This window comes from Carlito syrichta, unplaced genomic scaffold, assembly GCF_000164805.1.
Source record: "Carlito syrichta isolate Samal-C Ts95f unplaced genomic scaffold, Tarsius_syrichta-2.0.1 Scaffold302378, whole genome shotgun sequence".
Lineage (NCBI taxonomy): Eukaryota > Metazoa > Chordata > Mammalia > Primates > Tarsiidae > Carlito > Carlito syrichta.
The window spans coordinates 35,088-58,169 of NW_007246474.1; the positions used below are offsets into that span (position 1 = coordinate 35,088).

At 37.6% G+C, this 23,082-nt stretch overlaps 1 protein-coding gene across 1 annotated transcript in view; it reads left to right on the forward strand.

Annotated features, from left to right (window-relative positions):
* LOC103258804 (protein kinase C-binding protein NELL1-like) overlaps nucleotides 1–23,082 on the forward strand; it is a 215,465-nt gene that overhangs the window by 19,901 nt on the left and 172,482 nt on the right. The gene's annotated exons all lie outside the window — the stretch shown is intronic.

Sequence of the window (23,082 nt, forward strand, 5' to 3'; positions counted from 1 at the left end):
CCGGTTTCTTATGTATAGGCTAATGGGCCACCAATTTTAGCAAGTCTCAGGTAGTGTGGGCTTGTTTAGAGTTGATGAGGTTGATGAGGATGTCATGGAGAAGTATATCCAAGAGATATTAAATAGGTTGAAGAGAATAAAAGTAAATGTTACAGTTTTATTTGACAGCAGCTAGAATGAAAAATTCACCCTTGAAAACTGTGCTGCAAACCATTAAGAAAAGGAAGAATGGGAGGATAAAATGTGGACAGCTATACAGGAAAGTGAGCAAGGCATGGGGGTTGGGGAGCATCCAGATGATTAATAGTGATAAGAGACATCTGGGGTGACTGATTGCTTTAGCCTCCCCATATCTGCCCTCCCTTTGAAAATAGTCAGGCTTCTTTAAGCTTCTGAAGAATGAGATCCCGAGGTAAGAATTCTGTGTTTGTAATAAAAGCGAGGGCGTTTGATCTGAAACTTAATCACATTTAGGAAAGTCAAGTATCGCTTCTGGGAGAGACGAAGAAGATTATGAAATGATTTTGGAAAACTGATATCAAGCTCATTCCTTCTAACTTTTGAATCTATATTTGGCCAAATAAAACACATGAAAAAAAAATCCAACTTTGGTCCTTGGGGCAAGAGACCTAAGAAATATTTCTTTCTGACTTCTACTTAAATGACTCATTCAGTTTCTAGGGTTCACTTCACCCACTAAACTGGCATTGGTGATTGTGGAGAAATTTCTTCATGGTAGAGTAGAATCCCTTCTATTATTCTAGTAACCGTAATTTTCCCATTATTTACTACTACACAGGAAATATCACAGGTTATGCCACAGAGTGTAGAACCTTGAAAAACATAAAATATTAAGAGCATAACTCTGCTTCTTGACATCAGTGGAAATTACATTGGCCTCTCTGAAAATAACACCTGGATTGAGTCTCAAAGATGAAGGAGCCTGAAAAATAATTTTAAAAAGCCACATCAATCCTCAAAATCAACGAAGTATGAGAATTTATTGATTAGGAAAATAAAACAAAAAAAAATCAACACTAACTGAGATGACATCTAACCTAGAAAGCCCAAGTCAATTCATGCGGACTATAAATGTCTTTTTAATACTTTCTTCAATTCCAGTAGCAAGTAGTCGCAAGTCTAGCTGAAGCAGTTTTCAATTGTACATACCTAGCGTCAATGAATTTTTCCCCCACTGCCTTGTCATCAAAGCATCAGTAATTGAGGAAGCAAGTTATCCTGTAAACATGTTTACCACCTGCAATGTTACCTTTTTCCTAAGATGAAAAAAATCTCTGGGGAGGTAAGCTTATAGGAGGAAAGTTTTGAAGGCAAATATTTTCTAATGCAATTTTCTAATGCCAGCACCTGTACTCCCCACATTTGTGCAATTTAACTCATTCATGCATAAAAATTTTTTAAATTTATCTGTGGCTAATTTAGTTTTTAAAAAGTGATTTTAGAACACTAGACACAAGAGCAGAAGCAGGTTTTATTTCAGAAAGACAGAATTTCTAAAGGAAGGACTAAAAACTTCCCAAATATTCTCCCCTCCTATCTTGGAAAGGTGAATCGTCCCCTAAACCCTTTCTCTCTCTCTGAATTTCTAAATAAACTATATTTTCTAATCCAAAAAAAAAGGAACAACACCAACAAAACAAAACAAAAAGAATAAATTTAAAAACGTGGCCACAAGAGCTATTTATGAATTGCAAAACCCACATGTATTCATGTGTCCCATAAATGGTTTCTGAGTACTTGCTATGTAAAAAAAAAAATGATTTAAAACAAATCTGGATTGTGAGCTCACAGAGAAGATAAAAGAAACACATGTCATTATTAATATACGATTTAAAAGTGATAATTTCTTTATGACAGATATGAAGAGCTTTGGAAGGATTTTAGAGGAGGAATAGTGCTTCTGTTTCCAGGAAATAGAGGAGGGATCAAGGAAATTGTCATGAATGGAAGGCATTTGTGTAGAACCTTAAGAAGTGATTCAGAAATATCCAACTTAAACCTGAGAAATGACATTTCAGACAGAAAGAACAAAATTTGCAGTATGAGATTTCAGGAAATGTGCTGGAAAAGCTGAGCGATCTCATTGACAGATAAGTTGGGACCATATTTGTTTGTATTAACCTCAGAGGTAGAGCAATGAGTTAATCATACCCCTTAGTTGCTGCATGCCATCATACATCCTAAATTCTCTTTTATTTATTTAATCTCTTCTATCTCTCACTGGTGCCCATGCTTATTCTGCACTCTACCACACAGACACCTATTTAATATATCTGATATGTTTGTTTATACTCACATGTGCAGTGAATTTTTGATCCACTCTCTGTACAAAACGTTCTCTTCTATCTCAGAGCCATAGTGTTTTATAGGGCACATTAGGGATCATACAGCTATAAAGACTGCACTACATGTTTCATTTGTATTGCTCTGTGAACTTCAAAGATGGCTTATAGTTCTTTTCAAAATTAACATGTTAGTGTAAAACATAGAGATGACATCAGTCATGAATGCCTTCACCATCTTTAGGTATGTTTTAAAGGTTCCATTGATTTTGTCATTTAAAAAATGATTTAAAATGTGATACATTTTCATTGCAAAGAATGCAAACTATGGAAAATGAAAATGAAGAAAATATAAAATTACTCATAATTTTTACACCAAAAGAAGAAATACTTTATTTCCACCTAACATACCTACATGTGTATGCACGTTTTTTAAAAAATTTCAATTAAAAATATCCATATTGTATAATTCAAAGTCATGTAAAACTCATAAAATTATATAATAAATATACATCTATACTGAATATCATATAATTATACAAACAGGTTTTACAACCATGTATGCTCTATAACCACATTTCAAATGATCTAAAATTATTATTCATTGCTATGGTTTAAATGTCTTCCTAAAATTCAGTTGTTGAAATCTTCAACCCCCAAGGTTATGATATTAAAAGGTGGGTGGGGAGGGGTGGACATAACATCAATAAGTATACCTGATCTCAAACAAGGTGAAGAAGGGATCAAGGGAGGCAGTATTTCTTCTTTTGGTGTAAAACTTATGAGTAATTTTAAATTTTCTATATGATATCACTTGCATACCTAATCCTGAATTGTACCCCACATCTTTAAAATTAAAAAAAAAAAGATAAGGCTGGGTGCAGTGGCTCACACCTATAATCCCAGCAATTTAGGAGGCCGAGGTGAGAGAATTGCCTGATCCCGTGGGTTTGAGACCTGCTGGGGCATCTTGGTGAGACTTCATCTCTACAATAAATCAAAAAATTAGCTGGGTGTGGTGGCATATGTCTGTAGTCCCAGCTACTTGGAAAGCTGAGGCAGAAGGATCACCTGAACCTAGTAGGTTGACTGTGATGGCTGTAAGCATGCCATTGCACTCCAGCCTGGGTGACAGAGTGAGACTCCAACTCAGAAAATAAAGTAAAATTAAATAAAAATTTTAAAAAACTAAAAAAATATTTTTAAAAAGATGGGGTCTTTGGAAAATGAATAGGTCACTTTTGGAATGAAAGTAGTACCTTTATAAAAGACCACTGGAATGAAATTAGTACCCTTATAATAGAGGTTCCCTTCTACCACGTGATGTTAGAGCAAGAAGATGAAGCCCTCATCAGATGCCAAATCTGTTTTACCTTGATCTTGAACTCTCTACTCTTCAGAAGTGTGAGAAATCAATTTCTGTTGTTTATAAGTCATCTAGTCTATGATATTTTGTTATAGCAGCCTAAATGGACTAAGATCTACATATTTATATTATATGTTATATTTGTATAATAAATATACAATTTAAAATATTTATTTTTAATTAGCAGGAGTTAGCCCATACTATAGATGTTAGACTGTGTTTTTTATTTCGATAATGAATTATAAATCATGCTTAATTTTTGAAGAGATTTATAATAATAATATCAAAAGTTTTTTTGGCTTACTCACCTAAGGCCTGTGTCCTTCACTGGAATCCCCATGGGTGGTTTTGTTAGATGTAAACCATAGTTCCAAGCATTGTTCTCTGAACATGGTTATAAACTATGTCCTCTAATGCTCTCTGTAAATTTAAAAATATGACATGCATTGTTCCTCCTGTTCTAACAACCTGAAAACCTTGTGTAATTCACCTTTTGTCTCTTATGTTGGATGATTCATAAATGTTCATGTTTTCTGCGTTATGAAGTTTCTGGAGCCTAGACTAGAAAAAAAAAATGTTTCTGGGACACGCTCACTTTGGAGAGATGAAGGGTCTAAGAGGGAGCACCAACTGGTTTTGGAGAGAATAAAATCAGCAGGAGGATCAAAGCAGTCTCTTCCCAGCATCTATAACTTCCATCTTTATGACCATTTAGCTCCTGTATATAAGTGAGAACATGTGGTGTTTGGTTTTCTTTCTAAGTTATGTGGGTACAAAATGAATGCAAAAATGAAACCACTGGGGGAACCATGAAGGAGGGAGATGAGAGGGAGGTTTAGAGTCCAGAAATTTCTTAATGAGTATGATGTTCATTATGTCGTGAACGTCACGTAATGGTGGTAATGGGCCACCTGAGATCCAATCCCCACAAATGCATAATATGCCTATGTAACAAACTTGCATTTGTACCTCCTGAATCAAAATATATGCCATATTAAAAAAATAGACTCTTCCCAGACAAAAGAGCAAGGTTCCAGGTAAGAATATACAGAAAGTTTGGATGGTAGGAAGGCAGATAGAAGGAGTAATAGTTTTCATTACAACAGAAATTAACTTTTTACCAGTGATCAGTTAATCCTTACAGTGTCTGTAAGGTGGATGCTCAGTAAATGGCCTCTGAACCGAACTGAATTTTAAATCCCTTTACACAGTGCTTACAAGTCTACTTTTTATTTTTACTTTATATTAGTATTTGTCTAGTCAGAAATATTATTTTTAATTAATTCTTGTCTCATGTACCAATTTCTCTATTTCTCTTTTCTTCCAATTCTTTAAATTTTAAGTAAGCATAGTCAGTCAATGATTTTCAGAGTACTAATTGGACTAGCAATTCTCAAGTGATCCTTTTTTTCAACAGTAGTTAGCAGACTACTCAGAGCAGTCATTACAATATTCAGATTCATCTATTGCTGGTAATAACAGTTAATTGTCTTCTGAAGGAAAGAAAAATAAATGTAGATGATCTTGGCAGTTATAACCCACTGTGTCTCTGGACATTAGCTTTGAATAGTCAGGGAAAATAAAGCATTAGAAGGATGATAATGGAATATGAAACCTATCAATTTCAGGTCAGTTGTATGTCAATATGTGTATAGAGTTTTATGACTGATGAGTAACTAAGAAGTGATGAATTGGGTGTCTGACTTCATTTTTAGTATCTAGACATTTTTTCAAGTTATATTTGTGGTTAACTGCCGGAGACCAGCTCCAGCCGGGTTCAGGGCACCCCAAAGGTGGAGACGGCATCAGTGACTGGGGGGAAGAAGAGAGAAAGAGAGAGAAAGAAAGAAAGAGACTGGACTCCAGTCTAGTGCAGAAGTGATGTGTGTTATTGGGAATTACAGCGGGTCTTTTATACACAAAGTCAGATGTGGGAGAGGCATCCCCCACCCACCAGAAATCTTAATCCATGAAAACTTAATCAATGATTGCCTTTAAACCCTTTCATATGATAATCTTAAAATCCCATAACAAAGGATAACCTAATCTGTGACTGATATATTCTATAAACCTTTTTCATCCTAAACTGATTGATTTATGCCAAGTTAAACAATTCTATAGAAGCTTAAGTATTTACTTTACAAACGAAAGTGGCCCATCCCAGAATGTTTGGAATGTGGCCCAATCCAAAGTTCACAGTGGGCTACGTGCAAGTAACCCAGCCACATTCTTTCAACAAAATGGCTGTCTTCTAAAACTATATTCTACAATTTACAACTTCAATAAATCCTAAGATCATGACCCAGATGCCTGTGACCAATACTAAGGCTCTTAGATGTGACACGAGTTTGAATTATAAGTTGTGTGAAAGCCAAAACTGCAGTTTGCGGAAGAATGGGAGCAATGAGCTTCTAAAGTTAGCTTGTGTTCGTCCCGGTCTCAGATTTTTATGTTTTGAGCTCACAGGAGCTTAATCTGGTTAGTGCTGAGTAGAAAGGGGGAGGAAATGGGGTCAATAGCTCCCGAACGCATCCTAGTGGTCTTGGGGTCAACAGCCCTTCCTGATCCCTAACGCTCAGTGGACCTACGTGGCTGGCTCCCAACAGTTAACAGTTTCATGTGGTTAGTATTTAGGTATTGCTATTTGTTGGATTAAATTAACTAGCCGAGAAAAGCATGAGTTTTAGGACTAGATGTAGACATGCCTTTGAATTCTGGTTTTCACATATATCATGTGTATCATTGGGCCAATTTCATAATTTCTTTGGGTCTTAGCTACCCAACTTGTCATGTTGGGAAATAATTGCTGCATGATTTTTTTAAAATATAGGTAAAAATAGTAACAGCCAAAATGTATTGGCTAACAGTGTGCCAGATACACATTTTAGTGTTTTAAAAACATTGCTGATTTAAGCATCACAATGCATATTACCAGTTTTTCCACTTTACAGATAAGAGAATTGAAGCAGAGATCAAGTAATTTAACTCAAGTTTATAGAGGTGGAATATGGCAGACACAGCATTTGAACTCAGGCAATCTGGCTACAGAGCCTGTCTTCCACTGTCTGTTACTGCTTATTTGTGAAAACTATGATACTGATGTTGGAAAATGATGGTGGTGCTGCTGATGGAAGATAATGATGTTGGTAATGGAAGTTGATAAGAATGTTGATGTTAACTCAAGGAAAGAACATTACTGCCACTCTTATCTTAGGCATGTCCATGTTTTCTCAAAGCTACTTCAATGCAGTATTGCGAACTAGTTTAGAATTTTCAGATGGAATGTCTATGCAAATATAAAAGATTATTTCTGTATACTGTATATTATTGGTGAACTACTCTATGATTGAATACCACTTTAAAATAACTTCTAGCATTTCTTTTTTTTCCCTTAATTTTCACACATCTTCAAGAAAGTTAGCCTTCATAAATCTTTAGTCTGAATCACAGAATCCTTCCTAGAATCTCAGAACTGGAGGCTAACATCAGATCTTCTCCTATTCAATACCTACCCTACCCCCCCCACTCTCCATTAAATCTTGCTTCCTTATCCATCTATTCTTGTCTCTTTCTTACTGTTGTTGTCTGTTTTCTATGAAAGGAATTCACTCCCAATCATTCCTTAATTTGGGGTAAAATCTTCTTCCTTATAATTCAGCTACTAGTTCTAGTTTTCCATTTTAGAACCATTACCATTTGGGAAATGATAGTCTTTTCTACACAACAACTTCCCAGTAAGTGAGAAATAATACATTTATTCCCATTTTATTTTCCCTTTTGAATTTGACCCAGAATTTCAATCTACCAAGGTCATATTCTGCTTTCCCGTATATTCACAGTCCTTCTACCTGTTTCATGCTCTTTTTAAAGTTGATAAACATGTCATTCTTTCTGTGTCTCTATTTCTTGAGTAGTGGAAACCTTTATTTCTGCTCTGCCAAAATCAGACTACATGGAAAAGATGATTAGCACGCACATATGACTTGTCTGTGCCATGAATTAAAGAGAAATTCAGACTTTCAGTTTTGCTAATACATCACCCTTTGGCATCATTCATCCTGCATGATGGTCTGATTTCAGTTTTTTCCTTCCCTATATGCCCACTTGTTTCATAGTTACTGATCCTTGTCCACATCTCATTGCTAGGGTGCTAGGTCACAACACTAGCTTAGAAGACACAGGAGGACAGGCAATGGAAGAGGGGGTGGGGGAGGGAGGCAGGGAAACTTTGAAAAGGCCTGTGTCAGTTAAACAGAAAATAACACATTTCAGACACCAGTGATGGCAGCAATGACAAATTTCACAGTGTGTCTTTGAATGTCACAGAGCCATAGAAAGAATAAGACAAAGAAAAGCATCCCATTTAGTGTCTACTCCTTTCTTTCTACTTGAAATTATACAAGCTTTTCTGTAACATTGGCTGTTAAGGCTGAAATACCACTTGCTATAAAGCAATCTTAATAGAACTTACAAAGTACCTTTTCTGTGAAAACGTAAAAAATAATTTAATTGAATTGATGATATAACATCTTAAATCTGAGTTCTTTGAGAAGAAAAATATATATTTTAGGTGATATAAGTCACTTAAAACCCATAAAGCTGTCCATTGCACAGATAATTAAAAGAGGCAATTCAGAAGATTTTATTTGTTACTTTGACAAATATGAAATGTATTTTTTTCTTCAAATTCCCAAATGAAAATTGCTTATTTAGCAAACTAAAACCCAGGTAAGGACTGTGAAGGGCATTCAGTATTTTTCCTGCGTCCTACTAACATAAGCAATTTAGTAAATTATACCATGTTTCCTGTAGTGACAGTAGCCAAAAAATACACACTGACATTTAAAAATTAGGCAGACTTCTGAACTGCTCCAAGGATTGTTTAGCTGTATCGGCAGGTAGAAATGTGCATTGCTGAAACTTAAGGAGTTGTAGTGTGTATTTGAATGATTAGAGAAAGTAAGGCAGATTCTTTGGCTTTTCTGGCTTAAGTCACTTATGGGATATGAAAGCATGTTTGACCTTGCAGCAGGCAATATGCTGGGGCGCAAGGAATGTGAGTTTTAAGCCAGGCATCCTGGGTGTGCATCCTGTCTCTACCAGTCAGTAACTATGGTATTTGTATCTCTTATGATTTTTCTGAGCCTAAAATATAAAATAGGATAATAGCCTCTACTTTACAAGTTTGTAGTGAGAAATCAATGTAACAATGCAGGTATAGAAACAGTACCTTGAACACAATGTATTTTTAAATACAGTTTTTATTCCTCTCTTTTGGTTTAATTAAAAAAAATACAGGAAGAGTTAGGTTGCTACTTAAATCTTTGAGAAGATCTTCAAGTCTGATATGACCATGAAATGTTTATGAGCAGTCTCAAAGAGTAGATGCACCTTAGATAATTCAACTTGCCTCCCAGTCGATCTTTCCAGTTGTCAAGAGCGGCCACTGTAACACTTGGTTTCTCAACTAACTTTCTTGATGTCAACCCCTACTAAAATTTTTATCCAGTTGAGGTTGACAACCATGCTCTAAAACAAGTCTTTTGGGGTGTCTTTGCACACTTCAAGTGCCCTCTTTTTCTCACCCTCTACCACTTGGGGAAATTAAGTAACCTTCCATTATCATCTACAAGAAAGTATTGTAGATTTAAGGCAAGAGACCCATCCACAATATTTGCATTTCACACAGGAAATGTAGAGGTGACAGTTTTAGCATGAAATGCTGATTTTCCAATGGTGAAATCTCAAGAACACTCACAAATTTATGCTGTGTCATCCATGGCATGAGCACCCAGATATTCCTATAATATGGCTATCCATCTTCAATCCATCACTGGGTTGTCAAGTATGCTTATCAGGAGAGAAAGGCAGAATTAAGGAGGGTGATTGGAACTCTGGAGTATTCTAACTAATGCTTGGTGGAAATCTCCATTTTTTTTTCTAAATTCACCTTTTAATCAAGAAGAAGTAGTTCTTGGTGCTTTAGTTTCTACTACTTTACAAGAGTTAATGGGTTTTATCTCTCATGATGTGTAGGGTAATTTGAAGTAAATTCCTTTACCTAAGTGACCATCTGAAAGAAAGACCACTCTTAGTCATCTGTCAGGAGCATGCAGAGTCTACTGAAGTGTCTAAGCATCTCCCGTTTGCTTCTAAAGTCACCCTGAAACAGAGCTGAACATTGCAATTCTTAATTGGATAGCCTTGCAAAGGTGAAAGCAGTTAAGAGTTAGTTGGCCTCACTGATATTGGCTGATGCCTGAAGAATTGAGCAGTGATTCAGTTGTCAATAACTGTAGGGAAGCCACCAACAGGATCAAGTAAAAGGTAACTGACCTCCTCTGGAAGGCACTCTTTGCTGCTAAAGTGGATATTAAATTGCACAACATTGATTTAGATGTACAGGAAAACCCATGCACTGCTTTTATTATCTTAAACTATCACCCTATTCAGAGCTTCCATTTCATAACCTGGTGGAATTCTAGCTTTATCATGTTGAGGAGGGTTCCTTTCGAGAATCTTGTGACTATCTTGGGATCTCATGGAGCGTAGAGTATTTGAGCACACTATACAGTCTGCACTGGTCAGGGCTGGATGCTCATAGACCAAACCTGCATAGACTCTTAAATCTGGATGCTTTACAAGCCACAGAAATCCAATTCAACCAACCTTTAAACAAAAATAAGAATCGTTTTTCACATTATTGAAAAGTCCAGAGGAGTAGCCTGATCTCAGGGCACAGCTGGATAAAGGTGCTCAAACAATGTTATGAACCTATCTTTTATGTCTGTTTTCATCTGGATTAGTTTTATTAACAGCAGGCTCTTGCTCTATGGTGAAATGTTGGCTGCCCGTCTCCCCAGGCACCAATTCTCACATGTTGGTTATCCTAGTGAACATAAAAGAACTCTGCAGATCTTCCAAAAAAAAAAAGCACTTAATTGGCTCTCACTACACTAATTGGATTAAATGGTGGTGGTGGATAATCCTGTATGAGCCACAGGGACTAAGGGAGAGAGAAGTCACCAATGGAAAGTCAAAAATATTACCAGAAGAATGAAAAATAGATGTTGAACATCCAAAAACAGCCAATATTTATGTGGGCACAGAAAGTTGGAGTCATTCCAAAGCTGGGAAAGATGTTTTTTAAAAGTTGTGTCTCCCTAGCACACTGTTCAGGCATCTTTATAAATTCCAGTTCTGTCATTTTTGTGAAGTGCTGAGAATTAGCAGCCATAGGCTTCTACTACCCGTGGAATGCATCTTCCTCTATTACTTTGTCAGTGTTGCAGAAAAATCTCTCTCATTCTAGCTCCCATCTATGCAATCAAAAGCTCTGGACTTCCCTCCTCCCCAACAGATTCAACAGTTCAATCTCATTGTTAAACTTCAGGCTCACACAAAAGGCATGAGACCACCAAGCAACTTTGTGTCTCAGGCTTATACTATAGAAAGAGCCTGGCTACTCTTGGAGGAAGCGGAGGGGAAAATGTAAGGAAGACCGCAAACAAGACCTCCATACATTTTCCTATCCCATTGGCTTTATACTTATATTTTTCTTTTACATGTCCTATAGTAGCTGACATGCTCAGAATGAACTGGCTGAATGGTTTTATTCTTGATGTTCTTCAGTCAGTTGCTTTTATATAGAATTTAGGGGGCAGAATTGTACAGTTCAAAGGCTTTAGAGTATGTGGCCCATAAGAGAGCAATTAAAGTAAAATTGGATTTTCTGATTTGCTTTCTCTAATGCTGCTTCATAGGCCCATAGAAATTTTTATTTGGGTTCACCTAGTCCTAGTTTCTCATCGTACAAGCAAATTGAAGCCCAAAGACGTTATGACTTGTTTGAGATATAAGATTTATGACAACTACCCTTTCAAAGGATTTACTGTGATGCCAGGTGCTATAGAATGATGATTTTTACTATTGCCCATCACAATAATCCCATGTAAAATAGAAATAACAATAATGAGGATTAAGGATTTGAGGCAGTCAACATGTAGCTGGTATGGTCCAGAGAGGGGATTAAAATTTAAGTTTTATTTTTACTCCAAAACTTATTATCTGCAACTCAGTATTACTACTAGGATCTGTATGTGGGTCTCCAGAATTTCAGTCCTAGGGACTTTCCTCAGTGGCCCTGTGGGAGTTTCTGTTATTGTTTTTCAAATTCTGCTTCTCAGAGTCCTCTTATTATTTGCTTGAGATGGGATGGGAAGCAAACAACCTATCCAAGATTCTTTACTCTCCCTTGCTCTACTTTTTTTATGTCTAAAACAAAACGATGGCAAGTAAGCTTGTGTTTGGATGAAGGTTTGGGGAAAATTCCATAAAGACCCCCTAGCTTCATGGTCTTGAAGGGCACTTTCAGTCATGGCATCTGACAGCTGTGTGGTTCTGCTCACTGAGCTCCTGAGCCACCAGCTCTTCAATAATCACAAAAATCATTTGGGTGCACCTGGCCTTGCCAGTCCTTGTCTTCATTTCTTCCTCTTAGCATTGATGCTACACATTTTAATGTTGGCTTGTTTAGCATTCCAGTAATGGTTAAAATACATGACCCCGCCAATTTTGGAAAGAAGAAGAGAGGAATATCTTAATTTTGGTTAGTCTATTTTGCAGTTTTGTTTATACTGTTGTAAAAAGAAAGAGGATTCTGTTTTTTGTGTGCAGTATTTATTATTTTTGATGTGTCACTGTGTTCTGTGCTAACAGAACGCAAAGGCCTGTGCCCTGATGTAATTGAGGTCAGTATTCACAGTGAAGGTAATAGAAGGAATCAGATTCTGGGCCATAAGAAAGATGGCCAAAATAAACAGTTCTCTTTGTGTACTATTTTGTTCTGTAGAGTTTTCACTGGCTCCTCTTGAGCATCAATTATCACCTCCCAAGTAGATGACTCGCCAATCTATATTCCTGTAACTAATCCTTTCCAAACTCTAGATCCACATGTTGCTTTGAAATTGATTTCAAAATGTGTCGAAAGACTCTTGACCTGGTCACAAATGGACATGGCATCTTTTTATTGGCCTAAATTAATTCTTTTCACTAAAAATTGCCATTATTTTTCTTCCTACCAAATCTCCTTTCTTTGCAAGCCTCCTCCTTGCCACAACCAGGAATGATGAACTTTGAACCATGTTCATCCTAACACCTAGGAAAATGCTTACTAGGACAGCAAGGACACAGATATATGCTGGGGCAGCTGGATTCTAACTTCCGGGTATTTCAAACCTGGGTCCAGAGACTAAGCCAATAAGGTCTTTGGCTCCTGGATTTGTGAGGCCATACACAGATAAGAGCAGAGTTCATGTCACACAAACAAAACTCATGGAGAAAAAGTTAAAACTTTGTAAAGGAAGCTAGTCTTCAACAGGAGAAGGGAGAAGACAATGGGGGTGGGGTGAGAAAGAAAGAGAGAGAAAATTGTTTAGCTCCTAGGAAAATTAGGAACACTTGCTGTCATTGGGTTTATTGAAAGTTCTCTACATATTTTAAATTAATCATACTGTCTCTTGAATTTTTAAGGTGATGTTTTGCCTTTTAAAACCAAATTAGCCTTGTTTGGGGGATTCCTTTTCCCAAATATCCTAATAATAATAATTACCAAAAGAAGATCACCGAGTGATTATTCTCTCCCAGTTATAGTACTACTTGATGTTTTACCTTAATTAGCTCTTAAATTTCAAAAAAAAATCATTATGTAAAAAGGATTATACCCTTTGTACAGATGAGATAATGTGACTAAGAGAAATCAAACTTTTATTCCAGGTCATTTAGAACCGTCTGATTTCAGAATTAGGCATTTTGTCATCTCAATAAAGTATTATCTTATTTCTGTTAATGCTACTTTTTATCACCCAGCCATAAAAAGTTGAATCTCTTTTTATGTATTTATTTATGTTTATTTATACAAAATAATTGTACATATTTACAGGGTACATGTAATTTGTTGATACATGTATATAATATGTAATAATCAAATCAGTGTATTTAGGGTATTTTAATTTATTTTCCTATTTTAATTTATTTTCCTTTCTTAACATACAATAAATTATCTGACTTCTTTCTTGAAATATTATCTATCTTCATTTTGGGTTCTGAATACCCCTGGTTTATAGATTTGTTGTGGCAGGTCTCCCTATTGCCTATAAGCATCTTCATATTTATTGTTTATCAGATTTGTTGTTCCAAAACTTAGCTCTGATGACATGATCCCATTCCTAAGAATTCTTATTTATTTATTTATTTATTTTATTATAAAGATATGGGGTACAATTCAGGGTTAGGCATACAAACATTGATTATGCAGGTACCCTTTTTGATGAGGTATGCTCCTCCCTCCTCTAGCAGTTTCCCTCAACTGCCATTCCCTTCCCCCGCTTCCCTGACAGTTTCCCATTACTGTCAAACACTGGCTAGGATGTGGAGAAAAACAATGGCTTTTACACTGCTGGTGGGAATGCAAACTAGTGCAACCTCTTTGGAAGACAGTGTGGCGATTTCTGAAAGAACTAGAAATTGACCTTCCATATGATCCAGCAATTCCCCTATTGGGAACATTCCCAGAGGACTCAAATCATTCTACAAAAAAGATACCTACACACGTATGTTTTTTGCAGCTCTATTCACAATAGAAAAAAACATGGAACCAACCATGTTGTCTATCGAAGATGAACTGGATAAAGAAAATGTGGTACATATACACAATGGAATATTATGCAACCATAAAGAAGGACAAATATATAGACTTCGCAGCAACCTAAGAATTCTTAAATGGATTCCCATTACCTACCACGAACATAATATGTTTTAATACCAGCAGTCAGTACCTTATACAACAGCTCTTCAAGTTACCTTTTCTACTTCACCTGTCATCCCTCTCATGCGTTTACTTTGCCTTCTGATTTAAAATAAAATTACTCATTATTTCCCCAAGTAGTCCTTGAACATTGCTGCTTCTGTGCTTTTTTTCCACAGTTTTCTCTACCTCAAAAGACCCTTTCTCTTCTTTGGCAATTGTATGGTCTATTCAAAATACCCCCATACTCTTCCAGATTCTTAAAGTTGAGTGTAATCTTTTTCTTTTTGGAACCCCTAGAACATGCTTCTCATATGTTTCTAGTGGAACTTTCCTTTTATTTCTTGTAACACAGAAAGTTTTTAATAGTGTGTAATAGGGCTTGTAAGTACTTGGCTCGTATATGATGACTGTGCTCATGTTAGGCAACATGTGTTGATCACAGCTCTTTGCTGAGATTCCAGGGACTACCCTACAATGATTCCCTTTTTTGTAATTTATTTATTTATTATAGAGTTATGGGATACGCGTGAGCATTTATTATATAAGTAGACTGCATGCGAGTGAAGTTTAGACTTCTAGGTGGCCCTCTCGCCCCCTGGTGTGGACCAGGTACCCTTTGTACTGTCATGTACCCCCACCCTACTCCCTCCCTTCCTTCCTCTCTCCTACCCTCCCCTAGCAGTGTCTGACAACTGCCAATCCCACCCTCATGCTAATGTGACTAATGTTCCCACTTATGAGTGAGAGCACGAGGTATGCAGTTCTTTGTTTCTGTGATAGTTCACTTCGTATGACAGTCTCCAACTGCATCCAAGTTGCTGCCAAGGCCATGATTTTGTTCTTCTTTATGGTTGCATAATACTCCATCATGAATATGTACCACATTTTCTGTATCCAGTCCACATTTCATAGGCAGCAGGTTGGTTCCATGTTTTTGTTATTGTGAATAGAACAGCAATAAACATGACTGTGCAGGCTTCTTCTCAGCAGAGTAATTTATGTTCCTCCAGCTAAATTCCCAGGAAAGGGATTTCTGGATTGTATGGATGCTCAATTATTAGTTCTTTGAGAAATTGCCACACTTTTCATAGAGATTGGACTAGCTTACATCCCACCAACAGTGTGGAAGTGTTCCCTTTTCTCCACAGCTATGCCAACACCTGGTATTTTTTGATTTTTTAATGATAGCCATTCCTCCTGGGGTTAGATGGTGTCTCACTGTAGTTTTGATTTGGATTTATCTGATGATTAGTGAGGCTGAGCATTTATCCATGTGGTGTTGGCTGCTTGCATGTCATGTTTTGAGAAGTATCTCTTCATGTCCTTTGCCCACTTTTTAATGGGGTTGTTTATTTTTTCACTTCCTTCAATTTCCTTGTAGATCCTGGAATGTAGGCCTTTGCCAGATGCATACTTTGCAAATATTTTTTTTCCTATCCTGTGGGTTGTCTCTTTACTGTCTTGATGGTTTATTTTGCTGTGCAAAAGTTTAACGGCTTGAAGTAGTCTCACCTGCCTTTTAGAGACTGTAGTAGGCAATGAATTCATGACCAAGTCCCCAGAAGTGAATGTTACAAAAGCCAGGAATGCTTTCTGACATAACAGCCAAGAAAGCTACTACCAATTACTTAGAGTCATTGGGCAAAATCAAACCCGACTGCATCCTCACTATCGTAGCTCCTACTGCTTTTCCTACCTGACACCTGGCCTAGTACTCAGCATAACCCTTCCATTCCACAGTTTTTGCTGGGACCTGCCTATCCCCTGATTCTCTGCTTTCTTGGGGGCAGGGCACTGTTTTAGGTTGAAACAAAAAAGAGGCCAAACGCTCATGACTTTGAAGTATTTTGTTTGAGCTTTCTCAGTAGCTTTACTTACAGACATATGGATGCTGGCTTTTTTTTTTTTTTTTTAAGGAAATTAATCTGTTAAAGAACCTAAAATTCAAATTATTGCACATGTTTTAGTGTGAGCATTGATTTTCAATCTGCAGATTGTAAGGTTATTACTTTGACATGACATTTATTCCCAATACAACTGGTCAGATTTTAGGTGAGCAGATGCTGGCAAAGGTACAATCTGTTACCTTCTTACAGGTCACATAGCTTGACATTTGATGGAACAGGATATGTGTCACTTTCTCAAACAGGTTTGTCACATACACACATGACAATGAGTAAACAAAAAGTGAAGGAACGAACAACAGGAGAAAAGAGAAACAACACTACACAATTGAGCTTTGAAGTTTAAAATTTAGGATATAAAATTATTCCCTTAAGATTTTATTTTTGTTAAAAGTCATTTTCATAAAAATTACATATTTCAGATGATTTAAAAAAATCAAATCTTGCCTTATTACTGTTCTTAACTGCTTTCTACATTGCGATGTTCTCTCCCTTCTTTTTTAAGTAGGACTTATTTTTCCCTGACACAATGGAAATGTCAATTGCGTTTTCTTTTTCATTATTCCATCATGTAAACATGAGAAAACAAACCTGTTTGAGAGAACAAGATGATTAATGTCTACGGTGCATCGAGTATTCACTACCTGTGTCATTCACTTCATTTCCATTCTACTGTAAACTGAGAAACCTTTAGTTATTTTGAAAGTGCATTGCCAACTGAGGGAATACATCCTGAGTAAATTTCAGATTCCATCAGGTTTTGCCTAAAACTCTTTGAGAGAGGGAGGAGAGAAAAGGAGAGGAGAGGAGAGGAGAGGAGAGGAGAGGGGAGGATTGCTTCCCCCATCTTTTATCTTTTTTAATTCATTTTTACATTTCCTGGTCTGGGCTCCATTCCAGCACCATATTCATACAATTCAATAATTTATAACGCAACATAAATCAGATAGCAGCCACAGTTAAGTGTGATTTGTTATATGTGTGGATTTCTGTTTATGGTATCTTTATTGAGGTTTTCAGCAATAAGAGGTAATATGTAATCTCTACCTATTTAAAAGCTTCATGCTGTTTGATCACAAAAATGATTTGCGTCTTCCTTATCTCAGTGGAGAGAATATTTGATACAAGGTTGCCTACCATGAAGTCCCCATGGTACAGTGTGCCTGGCGAGCTGCCCACCCCACACTGGAGCATACGGTGTGTGCTATTTCTGGGGGATTAGAGACGCTATGACTGGTGGCTGATAAACAGCAATTTAGTTGTGGAGGTAATGAACATAATATAAGTGCTGAGTTTCTTCCCTCCCCCCACCCCCAACAGATGGTTCATATGGTGATATCTTCCGAAGAGAATATAGCCTGGCCAGTTTGTTTCTCTTAATATACCAGATGTAATAGAAGTAGTACCAATTTGGGAATCAGATTACACCAAGTTCAAATACTGGTTCCTGCACAAATTAGTATCATAACCTCAAGGGAGGTATAGAACTTTCTGTTTTTTATTTTCCTCATCTGGAAGTGAAGAAATAATATCTAATTTCCAAGGTTGAGAAAATTAGATGAGATACTTGTAAAGGGTTCTAGCATAATGTTTGTCATACAGTAGGCATTCAATAAAAAGTGTTGGAATCCTGCCATATATGGATAGGGGTAGGGGGCAAGAGAACAGGAAAAAAAAACAACACATCACTTTGTGGTTTCATTGAGGCTCTGTAAACCTGCCTGTGGACTTTGCTTTGTTTTACAGTTATCGGGAATTCCTCTGGAAGAGTGTTTGTTTCAATGCCATGGCTTAAATGGCTTCACCTCTACATTCATATATGCCCATCAATAACAACAACAACAACAATAACTAATAACCAAATAATAGTAAACCCGAGCTAACGGTAGAGGCATAAAAATACTTAGTGGAAGTTTGTATTTAAAAAATTATTTGGAGTCTGTAGCTGCACTGAAACTAGGATGAGGTGAGTGAGACCTTCACCTCAGCTGCAGAATGTAAGGGAATGCCAAGAAAATTCAGTAATCAAGAGAAATAATACTCTCATGCAATACTTTTCAACAGTGAAAATTAACACAAAAATATCTATCTACTATGGACATATGTCTTTTTTTTTTTTTTTGAGTTGGAGTCTCACTCTGTCGAGAAACTGGAGTACAGTGGCCGCTCCCGGCCACCGCAGCCTCGACCTGCTGGGCTCTGGCGATCCTTCCTCCTCAGCCTTCTGAGTAGCCGGAATTACAGGCATGCGCTACCACGCCTGGGTGATTTTTTGATTTATTGTAAGGATGAGGTCTCGCTGCTCAGGCGGGTCTTGAACCCGCAGGCTCAGGCAATTCACTCACCTCAGCCTCCCCAAATCGCGGGATTACAGGCTGAGCCACCGAGCCCGGCTGTCTTTTTCTTTCTTTCTTTCTTTTTTTTTTTAAAGACAAGATCCAACGGAGTTGCAATTCAGGTGAGTTGTGGCATAGATAGACTCAGGACACAGCTAAGCAGTTCAGTGAAGGTGTGCGCACATCAGAGAGTGTCTTGTTAGGATTTTAAACGTCAATATGAGATTTTTTTTTTTTTTACTAAGAAGCAATTTGACAACTTGCTCAATGTTTTTGAGGTTTACATTGATGATTTCTTTTTTTAAATCCCATTGCCTTTTCAATAATGGAACATGTGGCATCCTTGATTTTCTTCTGTGAGATCCACTGACTTGAACCCACAGTGGAAAAGGTAAACTTATGCTGACAGATATTTAAGTACAATGTTGGTAAGTCTGCAATAAAGTTTCAAATGTTTAGTCATTCTCATGTTCAAGGACAATATCACTTATATTTTCTTTTTTCTTTTTTTTTCCTTTTTTTGAGTTGGAGTCTCACTCAGTCGTCGAGACTGGAGTGAAGTGGCTGCTCCCGGCCACCGCAGCCTCGACCTGCTGGGCTCCGGCGATCCTTCCGCCTCAGCCTTCCAAGTAACCGGAACTACAGGCACGCGCTACCACACCCGGCTGATTTTTTTATTTATTGTAGAGATGAGGTCTCGCTGCCCAGGCGGGTCTCAAACCCGCGGGCTCAGGCAATCCACTCACCTCAGCCTCCCAAAGGCACGGGATTACAGGCTGAGCCACCGAGCCTGGCTTACTTCTATTTTCAAAACAAGTTAGTTGATAAAAAGAAGATATTATCTTCTCTATCTAGATTTTTTTCTCTGAATTTATAATTATAAAAAAAATCACATTAGAAATAAAGCAATTATTTGTTTTTAACTAAGTCTAGGAATTAGAAACCTGATAATGATTCTTTTGGGGTGAATTTAGTAAGTGTATAGATAAGAAGATATACATAATTTTGTTGTTAAATAATAGAAGCTATAATCTTTGAATGTCTGCTAAGTGCCAGGCACTAACCAAGTACATTTATCCTCATCGGCTTTAATGTTCAGATGAGCTTCCAGTGTGTGTTATTTTATAGGGAGGGAAACTGAAGTTTAGAGATATTGAGTGAGTTTTGTAAAATCACTCAGTCAATAAATGACAGAGCCTAGATTTGAACTCAGGTTTTTCTAATCCTGATGTTCATGCTTAGTGCATTAAGACCAGACTTAGGGGTTGTGCATCTGTACTTTTTGTTTGGAGGTAAATGAGTTTATGGAAAGTAAAATATCAGGAAGAGAAATTATATCAACCTCAGAGATATTTACCTCCTTTGAGTTTTTTGGCCTATGGAAGTCCCAGAAACAGAAAAAAGAAAAACCAACAACTGAAAATATCCTTATAGAAACTCAGCAGATGGAATCCAGATGCCTTAAGTATGATTCCTGATCTAGAGAGGGGAAGGGAGGAGAACATACATAGTGAGAGTAAGGTAAAGTAGAGCCTAAGAAAAGGCATGAGAGAATCCTGTACATCTTGGGTTCTCTCTCCTCCATGACTTCTCCTGTGTCTCACCTACCCTGCCTGCATGAGTCTGGCTTTTGCCCTACCATCATTTTGCAACCCTTAGTCAACCAGAAGGTATCATAGGGAGTTCAAGGAAAGTCCCCAGTTCTGTAGACATCCTGGGCAGTGATTCTGACCTCGATCACATATATAAAATGGAGTGTTCTGGTAATCCAACAGTTAGGCTAATAAAAAAATCACACAATAGCAAAACATGTAAAAAAATTTTTTATTTAACCAAAAGAAAAAAGAAAATCCTCGACTGCCAATTCAGAGGGCACCTCAAACCCTTGCAGTGGCTTGCTGCCAGTGTTACAAGTATCAGTATCACTATATAACAGATGTTCAGTACTGCGGAGCCATTCAGAATTCTGAGAGATGGGCTGCGAGATAAGCTATAAGCCAAGATGTCAAATCTGGGTGGACCATCTCTCATGGTGGTTTTAAAACTATATTGTGGAAAAATGATACTCAAGGTTTGCTGGGGGTGGGGATGGGATGTAGTAAATGGGCTTTCAGCATCTATCCCATTATCAATCGTAGAAGTTGCACTTTTATGATTTCCATATATATTTGAAAAAAATTAGGCTGCTTAGAAAGATAAACTTCAATAAATCTCTGATCAGATCCTGTCCCCTCATATTCCTAACCACAAAGGTTAGGTGTCTTGCCTAGGGTCTCACACTGGTTTAGTAACAATACTAAAATAGGAACCCAGTTCTTCTGATATGCAGCGTCAGTCTCCATCCCTACTTTGGTCAGCTTTTGTTTGCATGCCTGTTCCAAGGTGTCTCCACTGACTGCTCACTCAAAATGGTTGTTTGTCATTTGTGTGCCATAGTAAAACAATTCCTCTGATGTAGAAAAAAAAATATTTTTAAGCGGTGGCAAGATCTCAACATTTATTTTGCCCCATGACCTGTCACAATTTAAACCAATCCTTCCAGAGGTAAAATGCAGGACATATTTCATCTGCTGTCAGGAGGTAGGGGGCCTCAGTGGGGGGAAGTAAACAGCCTTTTGGTTTATATTCCTCATATAGAGGTGATAATAGTATGATCAAGGTTTTTGTTGCTCGCGATGGTAGTAAAATCTTTACAGCACTCCTTTTAATGACAGACTGGTCCTTTGGAAGCCTTACAGCACAAAGCCACCCAGAATGAAAGATTAGGGGGAAAGAAATTCACAAGCTTGAGCAACTGTGATTATCATCAAGAGAAGTTAATTATGTGTTTAATGAGCTTGACGCAGGTGAGAGATGCAGGAGGCTTCTCTGCTGCTGGGCTTGGAAAAGGGTCTCTGGAAATAAAGTTAATTAGAATATTTTGATGAAAGAGAAAGAAAGTGGGTTAAAGAAGAAAGAACTGACAGAACTGATGTTATTCATAGTAAAGGGATATACTATGCAGAGTGTTTGTTTATTTACTCTTTTTAGTTCAAGTACACACACACACACACCCACACACACCACTTTTGGAAATTGATGGAAGCTGTGAGTAATCTCCCCAGATGTGTTTGGGTAATTTATATACACTGAGTATTTTGAAATGAGTAAGGGATTTTAGTGACCTTCTAAAGTCTACCCATTGACTTGCCTGAGAATCATTGATAAATACAGGTGTGATTTGGAGAATGACTCCCCAGTGTGCTTATCTGTATTTATGTGATAGTTTATATTATTCCCGGTAAATCCTAGTCTTCTACAAAGTTCTTCTTGGTTTAATTTTTTAAAAAATCTTCAGATCCCTCACAATTAAATTACTTTTTTTCTTCTGATACATTACAATTCTTCTGATAATTGCTACATCCTTTGGATTTTCAAGGACATTTTAGGGAATGGGATGAGGCTATTTGAAAATGAGCTTTTAGCCGGGCTCGGTGGCTCAGCCTGTAATCCTGTGCCTTTGGTAGGCTGAGGTGAATGGATTGTTCGAGACCCGCCTGGGCAGCGAGACCTCATCTCTACAATAAATCAAAAAATCAGCCGGGCGTGGTAGCGCATGCCTGTAATTCTGGCTACTTGGAAGGCTGAGGCGGAAGGATCGCTGGAGCCCAGCAGGTCGAGGCTGCGGTGGCTGGGAGCGGCCACTGCACTCCAGTCTGGGTGACAGAGTGTGACTCCAACTCAAAAAAAAAGAAAATGAGCTTTTGATGATCAAATCTCTTAATATAGATTACTTTGGGTGAAGGAAACCCACAGATAATCTGGATTTGTTTTAACCTATTTCATTGCAGGGTTTCCCCTTTTTCCACCTGATCCCTTCAAGCTTCTAATAGAAAACGACCCTCAGCAGGGCAATTTCCATCCCCTCTTTTCCTTTGCTCAACCTTAGAATGAGGCGTTAAAGAATAAAGAGATACACTCTCTCGCCCTCTCAAAAAATGCATCAGTACGAAATGAAGACAACCAGAGGGGCAAGATAATTCCCAAAGCACCTGTTGAATTACTTAGTTAACTATACCAAGTAAATGCTATTCATTCCTGCAGGGCTGCTAAGCTATCTGAAACTAGAACGAGTTGGAACTTTGAGGAAGTTGAACTTGTCTGAGAAACTCATCTCTGAAAGCACAAATTGAGCATCATTTCCTCCACCTTCCCCTGCCCTTGCTCTTAGCAACTTACGGAAGGAAGGCTAGAGCCATTAGAGAAAGCTGGGTAAATGTGCCTTTGCTTGCCAGCCGTGTTCAGAGGTGCACAGCCTGTGCCTGCCTTGAAACCAGTTGCATTGGAGAAAAATGAGTGATTTAGACAGGGTGGTGTGAGTGCCTCT